The sequence below is a fragment of the Colossoma macropomum genome, unplaced genomic scaffold, assembly GCF_904425465.1.
Source record: "Colossoma macropomum unplaced genomic scaffold, Colossoma_macropomum, whole genome shotgun sequence".
Lineage (NCBI taxonomy): Eukaryota > Metazoa > Chordata > Actinopteri > Characiformes > Serrasalmidae > Colossoma > Colossoma macropomum.
This window is the reverse complement of record NW_023494802.1, coordinates 2,146,068-2,154,164: the sequence shown is the minus strand read 5'-3', so window position 1 is coordinate 2,154,164 and position 8,097 is coordinate 2,146,068.

Here is an 8,097-nt window from a genome sequence, read left to right as displayed (position 1 = left end):
AAAGTGTATATATATATGTGTTTGATCTGTCATGTGATATACACACCCACAGAAGACTAGTAGTAATTGACAGCATTTTCCATTTTATTTATTAACTTATTCATTTTTAATTGTTGTTTCTATTTACTATTTATCTTGTGTATTTTCTATTTAGAGTGTCGTGAAGTCAAAGACAAAATATCTGATTTATATTATGATTTATATTATGACATCCTGATCAGGGATCCCAGGCATGTGGCAATTGCTCAAGATCACACAATCACTTAATGCAGGTGTTTAAATTAATCATTCATTAGCTGTTTACTCAGCCTGTATCCTGCGAGCAAGGCGGGCACTGGCAAGTAAGACAACTAAAATTACAATTAGCTTTTGTCATATCATTAAATGTTGCAAGTGGCCATGGAATAAGCCAGATAAGGCCCAACAGATGGCGGGGAACTATTCTGATATCAGGGCACTGCTAGTCAGAGTGGTACAATAAAGACACTCTATACAGTACACTGTCAACAGTCATGAATGCTTCTCCAATTAAATCAGCTGGGACTACATCTTTATAACGCACTGCGCACATCACTCTGAGTTGGAGTTGAAGAGAGTAAGGACAAAATTAGGTAAATAAATGTTAGGTAGATAATAATACATGTAATATGGCATTGGCCCAGTGAGTGCTTTATTTTGGGGAAACTGATAGTGAATACAGAAAGCATGCATGCTTGAGATGAAGTCTAGGCTGAATAGGCAGGTATATGTAAATGGGTTGTTTTCTGTGACATCACAAAAACAGTGAGGCTTTGCAGCTTAGCTTCCCTATATGGACTGGGCAGTGAATGATATGTTTTAAAACTTGTAATGTTTATATACTGCATGAAACTGATTATTTAAAAAAAAGGGAAAAAAATAAATGTAGTTTTCCAAGATATGGGATGTTTAAAAGTTATGGACAAGATTTCCACTCTTAAGCCAAATAGTCAACCAGCCAAGACTGTTTGGTATCTGAAGTTTGCTTCTTTATTTTTAGCACTGGAGCTATGAGGCCAATATAGCTAACAAAGTGATGGAAGCTTAATCCCCACCAATTAGCATCATGCAGAACTGCAAGAAATCATCTCACACTTGCTTCAAACCATGTGGCGTTTCTAAGTAATCTCTAAAAGACTTAATTAAGTGGTTTCTGACACCATATGACACATAGTCATCTATAATATGGAGATTAGCACAGATAAAAACAGTATAGCTTCCTTAAAGCCTGAATTTTCATGTTTATAGATAACAGTGAGTCATACAGTGTCAGAAACTTCTTGAGCAAGTCTATTAGAGATACTGAATAACTTAACACAGATTGAGACAAGTGTCTGATGATTAGGCCTGCAGTCAGCATTATGCTAATTGTTATGGTATAGTCATTGCTTTAGCCTCGTAGCTCCAGTGCAAGTTTAAAGAAGCTAACTCCAGACACCAAACATGTCTTGGCTGGTGGAGTACATTTGGGATGTGGGGGTGGGGGAGGGGTTGACTGTGTAAATTTGACTTTTGGGCAACCCATGCTGTAATGGTAGGTTATGATTTACAGTAGTCTGGTGAGGAACATACATGAAGTGGCATCTGGACTGAGTTAAGGGGCCCACCGAGCTGAACACTCAGGCGAGATATAGAACATGTAGCTCTGTGGCTGATGGCCATTGTAATGAAGTCAGAAGTCAAATGACACACACAGGCTCCTCATCTAAATCTTTTTCCCTGTGTCTGATGTCCCACTGTTATGTTGTAGCTGTAAGAACACTGTTTTCCGAAGGCTCTTCTTCTCTCGCTGTTCGGTGTGCAGGTATCTGCACTGCAGCTGAACGTCGGTGCACACATTTGCAAGCGGTTCTCATGAGAAGTGAAGTCAAACCACAACCACAAATACACCACAGCACCCTCGTATAAAGTCACATTATGCGGAGCCGTGGCACAGAGGATGCGGATATGTCTTATTTCACCTCATAAGGCGTCTCACTCTGCATTTAGCTGTGCTAGAGGAACATTTTCTGAGTAATGGCTTTCTGCATGGAGATTACTCAAAATGGTTTTTCCTCTACAAGCTATAACGAATCTGTTTTTCTTTCTCAGAGAGAGGGAAAGTTTGATTAGCTAGTGAGTAGTAACATCAACTTTAAAGATTTGAATTTAGAAAATAGATAGATAAACAAACAAACAAACAAATAAATAAGACAATTAGACTATATAAAAATAAAACATATAATAAATGTAATGTAAGTACACAAATAAATATATAAACACAAATAATACAAATATAAATCATATAGGAGTAATAATATAAATTAAATACATATTAAAAATAAATAAATATACATTTGTGTGTATATATATATATAGCATACTATATAGATAGATAGATAGATAGATAGATAGGGCAGCACGGTGGTGCAGTGGGTAGCGGTAGCGCTGTCGCCTCACAGCAAGAATGGTCTGGGTTTGATTCCCGGCCGGGCGACCAGGGTCATTTCTGTGTGGAGTTTGCATGTTCTCCCCGTGTCTGCGTGGGTTTCCTCCCACTGTCCAAAAACATGCAGTAAGGCCATTTGGACGTGCTAAATTGCCCCTAGGTGTGTGTGAATGTGCATGTCTGCCCTGTGATGGACTGGCAACCTGTCCAAGGTGTATCCTGCCTTCTGCCCAATGACAGCTGGCATAGGCTCCAGCACCCCACTGCAACCCAGAAGGATAAGTGGTTCAGATGTATGTATGTATGTATGTATGTATGTATGTATGTATTGCTGGTGTCAGAAGAAATGGTAACTTTACAGGAATAAGAAAAACCTACTTTAAGTCAATGGAACCAGAATTTTTTTCAAGTCATTTTGGGCTATTTCTTTTGGTCCTTTGTTCATGACATTTACACACAATGTAAAGGACAACAGTCATTTCCAAATTATGCCAAAAACATTGAAAATGGAGATACAAGGTTTTCTTCCGACATGCAGCGCGATATATTTCTAAAATACTAACATATGTTTGTTGTTGTATTTAATGTTTTTCATGTGATGAAATAGATAAACACACAAGAAAAAACCTGACACATATCAACATAACATGAACAGAAATGCCACCTCTCCAACAAAGCCATCATGCTGACCTAGGAAATAACTCTTTATTACAGATTGTGTTCTATATACAAACTGCGAACTATTACAAACTTTAAAGCATCTGTTTCTTTCTGTCTCATAGTCAGTGCTTGGTAGAGTGACCTGAACCTGTTCATCTGCTCAACACTTCAGTGAAATAACGACTCGAGTGAAACAGCACTAAGTAAAACAGTGTCAGGCCTAAAAAAATCTGTACTGAGCTGCAGTGGAACTTCTTAGTACATACAGCATCTCTCAGCATAGAAACTGGTTTGTTAATCAATCAATGTGATCAACAGTAAAGCAGTAAAAAAAATTTGAAAATATTCTACATATTCAATATTCAGCTCATGTAGCGGTCACTCTGTGGTCACTATGATCAGTAGTCAAGCAATTAATTTTTATGACCTCTCTTTATCCCTTAAAATCAAGTAGGCTTTTTTTGTTACTGTGTCTTTAAGGCTTATATATGCAAATGAGCTCTGCGCTGATTGACAGCTCTGCATTGTGCCAATATTCAAAAAGCAGTCAAGGCTTATAACTTCAGTGTAAGTTGGCGGGGCTAAACTGCTGCAGGCTGAATAGGTGGATATATAAGTGTGTTGGTTTTTATGACATCACAAAAACTGAATTGAAAAGAGGCTGTTTCTGCAGTTTAGTTTTTCATATTAGGACTGTGTAAACTAGATCAGTACATTGATATGTTTACACACTATATCAAACTTTTTTTAGAAAAGAAAAGTGAGGAAAAGTCAGTTTTCTAAGATATGAGCATTTTAAGTATTATCACCCGCTAGTCTGCAGTTATTGTGCAGTTTGGTCTGCTTTATCTGTGACGACCAGTGGAAAATTTCGCTGTTTTGCTCCTCTGTAGGAAATGCGTGAATGAAATGTGGTTTGCTGCATATTTTGGTTTGCTGCATATTTTAGCTTTACAGCTTTAAAGAAGACACTAAATCCACTCTGCTCCGGGAACTGTGGTTAATCTCACTCAGCCGCTCTTTCCTACCTGTTGCAATATCCAGAGGTGGGCAGGAGCTTAAAGTGCCCATATCCTGGAAAATGCTTTTTTGAAACAAAACATAGTAGTACATAAAAATTCTAAAAATTTCTAAACTTACAGTTCACTCTTCAGTCCATACCAGGGGTCGCAACCCAAATGTTAAGAAGAGCCATTTTGTCCTTTCAACAAAACTCAAACCACCTTGGGAGCCACAACATTTTATGTCAATTTTATTGAAGTAACATTTTACCATCTTGGCTGTAAATATGTCTCAGTATGCATTGATGTCCTAGTATAGACGAAAAAATGTAATATAAGTGAAAACATACCTACCTTGCTCTGCTTTAAGTTTTAGCTCAGCTATAGCCTCTTTTCTCGCATCTCCAGCAGGAAACTTTTTCTCAAATGTACAACAGTTTCTTGTAAAATGTCTCTCGACGTTCGACATTTCTTACAAGAAATGAAGTCGCTTCTCATTCGCCCGCTTCTTGTTAGAATTTTCCTGTTCCACCTTAAATGGTGCCTGAGGCGACAGAATGTAATTGCTGCACCAGTTAAGGTGGAACGGGAGAATTCAAACAAGAAGCTGGTGAATGAGAAGCGACTTCAGCCTTGTGACTTTTTCGTGTTTGACAGTTTCTCACTGCAGATTAAATGTATCAGGAAACCAGCTGGAGTGATTATAAATGCAAGTAAGTCCATAATTCTCCAAATTATCGACGTTCATCTTAAATCTCTCTTTTTGTCATTGTTAGCTACTAGCTTGGTGTTGTCTGCGTTGCTATGCTACGTCTTCACGCCAACCTTCAGGGTTAAAGGGTGAATTAGCAGTTATACATTAATTCCAGTGTTTAAGACCATTTATTGTTAAACTGTGTTAAAATGATCAGCAGAGCTTTATTTTACCGGAAAGGAGGATGATTTTATTTTTACCTACAAATCTAATTCAGCTGTGGAGCTGCAACAGGGCAGTAAAAGAGCTGCATGTTGCCGACCCCTGGCCTATACAGTCCACATATGGAAATGTAGCTGCAAGAACAGCCTGTTTTGATTTGTTTTTGTGAGGTCACAAAAACCAATACATTTACATACGGCCTACTGCACTTTAGCCCTGCCCACTCGCACTAAAGTGTTTCAGCCCACACTTCTATTTGAATGAGGTACAATACAGGGCAGCCAATCAAAACAAAGCTTGTTTACATAAATCAGTATTAAAGGGAAAGTAACAACAATTCTAGGGGATAAAGAGAGGCTAAAAATGCTCATGTAAAAATGAATTATGGCTGTTTGGGCACATAACCCCACACAAACAGCATAAGTGGGCCATCAGGGAAAAATCATTAGAAAAATGTAGAAAAATAGGCCCTTTATATTTGTACTTCTTCTAAAGTATATTAGTAAGGAAAGAAACCTAATTTTTCTTATGTTAGCCCCTTTTTTGGGTTTAATGTTGTGTCAGTTTCTGTTCGGCTTTACTGTTGCTTATTTGTTTTAGAGCTGTAACATTTTCTTTTAGACCAAAATCATCCAAAAAAGAACAAAGTCTGACAAACCTGGATGTACTGTTGCACTGCACTTATGCACAGCATAATTCAGAGGTTCATATGTAAGCAGTCATTCAGAGTGGTTTGGTGTGAAATGGATCATTGTAGAGACTCTGATTTCTTTAAAGTGGTGGTGATAGGAACCAGGGGTCACCATGACTACAACATAAATATAGCCATTTTATTTACTATTGAAAACCACCAGTGAACCTACATGTGTCTTCTGAGTTTTGTATGGAATGTTGATGGTAAATCTGAAAAAAATTCAGCTATGTCTCGGACATTAGGCAGTGTATTCATAACCATTTCATGTAATAACGTTCTGTGAGGGAGTTTTAGAAGTGGACGTCTAGTTCCTATCACCACCACTGTGAACAATTCTGACTCAGCAAGTTTCTCTGAAATGGAGCATTTCACACCAAACCACTCTGAATGACTGTTTAAATTAAGCAGATATCTTTAAAAATCTGTATTTCCCTTTTTAATTAGTTTTTGTTAGTTGTAAACTCTTCTGGTTAAATCACCTCAAATACAAGGTGAGTAATTCTTCATCGACCTAAGAAGGTCAAAACCATACTGCTTATCTCCAGCTACATCACACAGTCAAACCTGGGCTTTTCACAGAAATTCGTGATACAGTTCTGAGAAACCAGCTGTGACATAACAGCAGCTTAAGTTCTTCCGTCCTACCATGAACTTACCATACTTCATGCATGCTTTGGTATTATTTTAGGCATAACCACTAAGCAGGCTTATGCAACAAAACTTGCTAACCCTTTAAATTAAATTTTACTGTTTAAACATAGTAACACGCACTGGAAAGATTATTGGTGGAAGAAGTTATAAATCTTTTCCAGATATAGTTCCAGATGTAGTCTTTGGCAGTGGGCTTTACACCACTCCAGCCGACGCTTGGCATTGCGCATAGAGATCTTACCATATGTTCACACTAGGAGGCTGAGTTGCTAAAGCTGCCTCAAGTTTGTCTCTTGTGGGTGTGCTTGAGGCTGCTCTTGTCACATGTGGGCGTGTACACTGTCAAGCTTCTGACAAGAAAATGTAAAAGTATGTACTATAAATGTATTGCTGTATTGTTTACATGGTTGTAAGCTTACAAGTTTATATGTTTCTCTTCCATATTTTGAGTGATACTATTAGGAACAGGAACCAAATGCCAGTAGCGATAGAGTTCAGAGTGCAGTGGCTGGGGACCTTGGACCCCCGTGTCTACAACTGGTCTGAGGATTTCATTTGAGTCAATCAGTTGGACTGTTGCTTCACCCTGTCAATTGCATAAAGTTGTGAAAAATTCTCGATTTGTCATTTGCTGCCAGTTGCTAAATCGCAGCAACAAATCGCACATTCCCATAGGAAATGAATGGATGCCTTTCGCTTTGCTGCCTGCTAGTGTGACCGTGAGGTTAGGCTTGTGTGCAGCTGCTCGGCCATAGAAACCCATTTCATGAAGTTCCCGACACACAGTTCTTGTGCTGATTTCGCTTGCAGACGCAGTTTAGAACTCTGTAGTGAATGATTCAACAGAGAATAGACGATTTTTACATGCTAGATGCTTCTGCTCTGAGTTTGTGTGGTCTACCGCTTCGTGGCCGAGCTGTTTGTTCCTTCTAGATGCTTCAATTTCACAATAATAGCACTTACAGTTGACAGGCCAGATCTAGCAGGACAGAAATCTCACAAACTGACTTGTGGCAAAGGTGGCGGACTATGACAGAGCCACCTTTTTAAGTCACCAGAGTTTTAACTCACTGAGCTCTTCAGTGCGACCCATTCTACTGCCAGTGTTTCGTCTATGGAGACTGCACAGCTATGTGCTTAATTTTATCCACCTATTAGCAGTGAGTGTGGCTGAAACACCTCAACTCAATACTTTTGGCCATGTAGTGTATTTGTGTTCACCATGGAACACAATGGCAACGACTTCTGGAAAGTGAATATCTTTTTCTCATAGAATAAACCAGCTTAGTCACAGAGTTCCTAGTATGAGCAAGTTGTTGGTCTGTTATGACTGTCTGAATTCCTCTTTCTTAGTGAAGACTATAATGTGAGTTACTAGGCTAGATTCATTAAAAGTGTTAAGAATAAAAATGTACCTTCAATTAAACCTTTCAGGTTTATTTCATACTAAGGCTTATTATTCAGTAACTACAGCGACTTCAATGCAAACTAATGTAGCTATTTGTTAGGTTATAGAAGCGTGTACTACAGCTTTGGCCCACCGGTGGACCCATGTTTTGGTAAGAAGTTAAAGAAAAAAAGCAAATTATTCTCTCAACATTTTGTGAGGTACACTAATAGCTTGTGAACCGAACACTATCTATGGTGAAACAATGTCACTTTACCTCACTGGGTACATTCTTCAGCAACACAATCAAGCAGTACTGCAAAGAGACTTCTTGTTATTATA